Source organism: Gobio gobio, assembly GCF_949357685.1.
Source record: "Gobio gobio genome assembly, chromosome: 1".
Classification (NCBI taxonomy): Eukaryota; Metazoa; Chordata; class Actinopteri; order Cypriniformes; family Gobionidae; genus Gobio; species Gobio gobio.
In genome coordinates, this window is record NC_137097.1 from 78,361,177 (window position 1) to 78,368,604 (window position 7,428).

A 7,428-nucleotide genomic window follows, 5' to 3' on the forward strand; every position below is an offset into this window, starting at 1 on the left:
AGACGGCTTTCAGGTGGTCTGGTGCAGCCGAGGCTGCATTTTCCAAACTTAAGAGTCGCTTCGTTTCGGCTCCCATTCTCATTACCCCTGATCCATCTAGCCAGTTTGTGGTAGAGGTTGACGCATCAGAGACGGGGGTAGGTGCAGTTCTTTCTCAGCGCTCTTCCTCGGACGACAAGATGCATCCTTGCGCGTTTTTTTCCCATCGTCTATCACCAGCCGAACGCAATTACGACATTGGTAACAGAGAATTGCTGGCAGTCAAACTTGCATTGGAGGAGTGGCGTCATTGGTTAGAGGGATCGGGGGTACCTTTCATTGTCTGGACCGATCATAAGAATCTAGAGTACATCAGATCTGCTAAAAGACTCAACTCTAGGCAGGCTCGGTGGGCCCTTTTTTTCGGACGTTTTGACTTTTCTCTATCGTACCGCCCGGGTTCTAAAAACATCAAACCCGATGCTTTGTCGCGCGTTTTTGACCGCTCCGAACGCCCTGCTACTCCCGAGTGTATTTTACCTGAGAGACTTTTTGTTTCCACACTCATATGGGAGGTCGAATCGAGGGTTAAATCAGCCTTAGAAGGGGTAACGCCTCCGCCCGGTGGACCACCGAGTCGATTATTTGTGCCGGAGGGAGTTCGGTCCGACGTGATACGATGGGGTCATTGCTCCAATGTAGCTTGCCATCCAGGGGTTAATAGAACTAAGTTTTTGGTTAAGCAACGATTCTGGTGGCCGAGGATGGCTCGCGACATCCGGGATTTTGTTTTGGCCTGTTCGGTTTGTGCCATGGGTAAGACGTCTAATCGCTCCCCTGATGGGTTACTCCAACCGCTGTCTGTTCCTTCGAGACCCTGGTCCCACATTGCGCTAGATTTCATCACCGCCCTCCCGCCCTCCCAGGGCAAGACAGTCGTTTTGACAGTCGTGGACCGGTTCTCGAAAATGGCTCATTTTATTCCCTTACCCAAATTACCTTCTGCTAAGGAGACAGCGGTAGCTGTCGTGGATCACGTCTTTCGTTTACATGGCCTTCCGATGGACGTGGTTTCCGACAGGGGGCCCCAATTTATTTCCAAATTTTGGCGTGAATTTTGTAAGTTGCTGGGGGCGACGGTTAGTCTGTCGTCGGGGTTTCATCCCCAAAGTAATGGCCAGACCGAGCGCGCCAACCAAGATCTTGAGAGAGGGTTGCGATGTTTGGTCTCCAAGAATCCTTCGTCCTGGAGTCAGCAAATCTCTTGGATTGAGTACGCACATAATTCGTTACCAGTGTCGGCTACGGGCCTCTCGCCGTTTGAGTGTAGCTTAGGTTACCAGCCACCACTGTTTCCCAGTCTGGAATCCGAAGTCGCGGTTCCCTCCGCTCACGCTTTCGTCCAGAGGTGTCGTCACACATGGAGCAGAGCCCGTGAGACTCTGCTCCAGGTGGGTAGACGCACCAAGGCCCAAGCCGATCGCCACCGGTCTAAGCCTCCCGTCTACGTCGTGGGTCAAAAAGTGTGGCTTTCATCCAGAAACATTCCTCTCCGCTCCGTAAGTAATAAGTTGGCTCCCAAATTTATTGGCCCATTTCCTGTCACCAAGATTCTTAGTCCGGTGGCAGTCCGCCTCAAACTACCTCCTGCGTACGGGAGGATTCACCCCGTGTTTCATGTTTCTAAATTAAAGCCCGTATTTCATTCTCACATTAACCCGCCAGTCCCGGTTCCCCCCCCGCCGCGTCTCGTAGATGGGGAACCAACTTATACGGTTAATCGTATTCTGGACTCAAGACGGAGGGGACGCGGATTCCAGTACTTGGTGGACTGGGAAGGTTACGGTCCGGAGGAGAGAAGTTGGGTTCCTGCGAGGGACATATTGGATCACTCCCTTATTGATGATTACAATCGACAGGTAGGTCCTCCTGGGAGCTCCAGGAGGCGCTCCTAGGGGGAGGGGTACTGTCACGGTTCATCAATCCATCGTCTCGTCTTCTCTGTGTTTGTGTGGTTGTGTTGGAGGCGTGGTTATTGATTGCTGCTCTGATCACTATCACCTGCCGCACTCATTATCTCTGCCTATTTATACGTGTCACTCACATACCTCTCTGTCAGATCGTTACAGACTGTCCTGCGGTTCCTGGTGCCCGCTCCTTTGTCTCCCGGGAGATTTATCTCTGTTCCGGATCCTGGATTCCTGCGCTCGTTTTGCCCGCTGCTTCCCTGTGCCACGATCCTGCCTGGAGGATTCTGTTCACCTGTTTCCCTGGATGTCTGGACTTCCTGTTCGCTCTCTTTTTCCCTGCATCACTCTCTGTTGTTTCTCTATGGTCCCCGGACTCTATATGAATGTTGAGCAGTTGAAGTGACATTAAATGAGTTTATCGCTATTGGATCTTTCAGTCTCTTTTTCAGTACGTGACAGTGTGTGTGTGCTCATGGACAACACATGTTGTGTAGATTTTAACACATATAGTGCGTGTGTGCCCCGTTACGACACATGTTGTGTAGATTTTAACACATGTAGTGTGTGTGTGTGCTCAGGGACAACACATGTTGTGTAGATTTTAACACACGTAGTGTGTGTGTTCAGGGACGGCACATGTTGTGTAGATTTTAACACATGTAGTGTGTGTGTGTGCTCAGGGACGACACATGTTGTGTAGATTTTAACACATGTAGTGTGTGTGTGCTCAGGGACAACACATGTTGTGTAGATTTTAACACACGTAGTGTGTGTGTTCAGGAACAACACATGTTGTGTAGATTTTAACACATGTAGTGTGTGTGTGTGCTCATGGACAACACATGTTGTGTAGATTTTAACACATATAGTGCGTGTGTGCCCCGTTACGACACATGTTGTGTAGATTTTAACACATGTAGTGTGTGTGTGTGCTCAGGGACGAAACATGTTGTGTAGATTTTAACATATGCAGTGTATGTGTGCTCAGGGACGACACATGTTGTGTAGATTTTAACACATGTAGTGTGTGTGTGTGCTCAGGGACGAAACATGTTGTGTAGATTTTAACACATGCAGTGTGTGTGTGCTCAGGGACGACACATGTTGTGTAGATTTTAACACATGTAGTGTGTGTGTGCTCAAGGACAACACATGTTCTGTAGATTTTAACACATGTAGTGTGTGTGTGCTCAGGGACAACACATGTTGTGTAGATTTTAACACACGTAGTGTGTGTGTGTTCAGGGACGACACATGTTGTGTAGATTTTAACACATGTAGTGTGTGTGTGCTCAGGGACGACACATGTTGTGTAGATTTTAACACATGTAGTGTGTGTGCTCAAGGACAACACATGTGTAGATTTTAACACATGTAGTGTGTGTGCTCATGGACGACACATGTTGTGTAGATTTTAACACATGTAGTGTGTGTGCTCAGAGACAACACATGTGTAGATTTTAACACATGTAGTGTGTGTGCTCAGGGACGACATGTTGTGTAGATTTTAACACATGCAGTGTGTGTGCTCAGGGACGACACATGTTGTGTAGATTTTAACACATGTAGTGTGTGTGTGTGCTCAGGGACGAAACATGTTGTGTAGATTTTAACACATGCAGTGTGTGTGTGCTCAGGGACGACACATGTTGTGTAGATTTTAACACATGTAGTGTGTGTGTGTGCTCAGGGACGAAACATGTTGTGTAGATTTTAACACATGTAGTGTGTGTGTGCTCAGGGACGACACATGTTGTGTAGATTTTAACACATGTAGTGTGTGTGTGCTCAGGGACGACACATGTTGTGTAGATTTTAACACATGTAGTGTGTGTGTGCTCAGGGACGACACATGTTGTGTAGATTGTAACACATGTAGTGTGTGTGTGCTCAGGGTCAACACATGTTGTGTAGATTTTAACATGTTGTGTAGATTTTAACATGTGTTAAAATCTACACAACATGTGTTGTCCCTGAGCACACACACACACTACATGTGTTAAAATCTACACAACATGTGTTGTCCCTGAGCACACACACACACTACATGTGTTAAAATCTAGACAACATATGTCGTCCCTGAGCACATACACACACTACATGTGTTAAAATCTACACAACATGTGTTGTCCCTGAGCACACACACACACTACATGTGTTAAAATCTACACAACATGTGTCGTCCCTGAGCACACACACTACATGTGTAAAAATCTACACATGTGTTGTCTCTGAGCACACACACACTACAGGTGTTAAAATCTACACACGTGTTGTCTCTGAGCACACACACACTACATGTGTTAAAATCTACACGTGTTGTCTCTGAGCACACACACTACATGTGTTAAAATCTACACGTGTTGTCTCTGAGCACACACACACTACATGTGTTAACATCAACGCAACATATGTCGTCCCTGAGCACACACACTACATGTGTTAAAATCTACACAACACGTGTTGTCCCTGAGCACACACACTACATGTGTTAAAATCTACACAACATGTGTTGTCCTTGAGCACACACACTACACGTGTTCAAATCTACATGTGTCGTCCCTAAGCACACACACTACATGTCTTAACATCTACACAACATATGTTGTCTCTGACCACACACACTACATGTGTTAAAATCTACACAACATGTGTCGTCCCTGAGCACACACACTACAGATGTTAAAATCTACACATGTGTTGTCCTTGAGCACACACACTACATGTGTTAAAATCTACACAACATGTGTCGTCCCTGAGCACACACACTACGTGTGTTAAAATCTACACAACATGTGTTGTCCCTGAGCACACACACACACTACATGTGTTAGAATCTACACAACATGTTTCGTAACGGAGCACACACGCACTATACGTGTTAAAATCTACACAACAGGTGTTGTCCATGAGCACACACACACACTACATGTGTTAAAATCTACTTGTTCCTGAACACATGTTGTGTAGATTTTAACATGTGTTAATGTTAAATTTTAACACCTGTAGTGTGTGTGTGCTCAGAGACAACACATGTGTAGATTTTTACACATGTAGTGTGTGTGCTCAGGGACGACACATGTTGTGTAGATTTTAACACATGTAGTGTGTGTGTGTGCTCAGGGACAACACATGTTGTGTAGATTTTAACACATGTAGTGTGTGTATGTGCTCAGGGACGACATATGTTGTCTAGATTTTAACACATGTAGTGTGTGTGTGTGCTCAGGGACAACACATGTTGTGTAGATTTTAACACATGTAGTGTGTGTGTGTGCTCAGGGACAACACATGTTGTGTAGATTTTAACACATGTAGTGTGTGTGTGCTCAGGGACGAAACATGTTGTGTAGATTTTAACACATGCAGTGTGTGTGCTCAGGGACGACACATGTTGTGTAGATTTTAACACATGTAGTGTGTGTGTGCTCAGGGACGACACATGTTGTGTAGATTTTAACACATGTAGTGTGTGTGTGCTCAGGGACGACACATGTTGTGTAGATTGTAACACATGTAGTGTGTGTGTGCTCAGGGTCAACACATGTTGTGTAGATTTTAACACATGTAGTGTGTTTACAGTCTCATCACGGGAAGATGAAGGCTTGGGCGGGGGATCGTCGGTTCTGCAGCAAGATTAATCCACCTCTTATTGATCATTGTGTTTGTTTTTTAAGCTGTTTTGTAAGTTGTAGACTATAGTAACTAACAGTACTGACAGTAACTCGCGATCAAGCGGGCAAACTGATGCGAATGTGCTCTAGTTATGATCGTGTTAGGGGAGGAGCCAGGCGCGGTGGCTCCAGTGCGTCATCGAGCCACCGTTGTAGCCCCGCCCAGAAAATCCTGAACACAGCAACGGTGAAAAACTGTTTAACGGTCTAACTTCTGAATTCAGTACTACATAGTTCACAGTCTTTGTAATGTGTTTTAGCAATACATTTCTAACATTTATAATGTGTTTAGAAACAAATCTCAGAATTGGCTTTTACAGGGACTTTAAGAAGCCCTCCTGTTCTCCACTCATTACCTGTATTAACTGCACCTGTTTGAACTCGTTACCTGTATAAAAGACACCTGTCCACACACTCCATCACACAGACTCCAACCTCTCCACAATGGCCAAGCCCAGAGAGCTGTGTAAGGACATCAGGGATAAAATTGTAGGCCTGCACAAGGCTGGGATGGGCTACAGGACAATAGGCAAGCAGCTTGGTGAGAAGACAACAACTGTTGCGCAATTGTTAGAAAATGGAAGAAGTTCAAGGTGACGGTCAATCTCCCTCGCTCTGGGGCACCATGCAAGATCTCACCTCGTGGGGCATCAATGATCATGAGGAAGGTGAGGGATCAGCCCAGAACTACACGGCAGGACCTGGTCAATGACCTGAAGAGAGCTGGGACCACAGTCTCAAAGAAAACCATTAGTAACACACTACGCCATCATGGATTAAAATCCTGCAGCACACACAAGGTCCCCCTGCTCAAGCCAGCGCATGTCTGGATGATCCAGTGGAGGAATGGGAGAAGGTAATGTGGTCTGATGAGGCAAAAATAGAGCTTTTTGGTCTAAACTCCACTCGCCGTTTTTGGAGGGAGAAGAAGGACGAGTACAACCCCAAGAACATCATCACAACCATGAAGCATGGAGGTGGAAACATCGTTTTTTTGGGGATGATTTCTGCAAAGGGGACAGGACGACTGCACCGTATTGAGGAGAGGATGGATGGGGCCATGTATCGCCAGATCTTGTTAGAGCATTGAAGATGGGTCGTGGCTGGGTCATCCAGCATGACCATGACCCGAAACACACAGCCAGCGCAACTAAGAAGCATCTCAAGGTCCTGGAGTGGCCTAGCCAGTCTCCAGACCTGAACCCAATAGAAAATCTTTGGAGGAGCTGAAAGTCTGCATTGCCCAGCGACAGCCCCGGAACCTGAAAGATCTGGAGATGGTCTGTATGGAGGAGTGGGCCAAAATCCCTGCTGCAGTGTGTGCAAACCTGGTCAAGATCTACAGGAAACCTGTGATCTCTGTAATTGCAAACAAAGGTTTCTTTACCAAATATTAAGTTCTGCTTTTCTGATGTATCAAATAGTTATGTCATGCAATAAAATGCAAATTAATTGCTTAAAAATCATACAATGATTTTCAGGATTTTCAGCATTTCAACTGTCTCTCACAGTTGAAGTGCACCCATGATAAAAATCACAGACTTCTTCATGCTTTGTAAGTGGGAAAACCTGCAAAATCGGCAGTGTATCAAATACTTGTTCTCCCCACTGTATATACACCCAACTTTATCTTAAAGATTATTTATTACGAAATAAGAAACAAGAACCACGTTTTGAAGCAAAAGTTAGAAATAATTTTATTTGGTAAAACAAAGCACCACTATTTCACTTACACATATGTTAAATCTGTATATTAAACATAACTCTGTATATTACATCTGTATATTATACTTAATTTGTTAAGT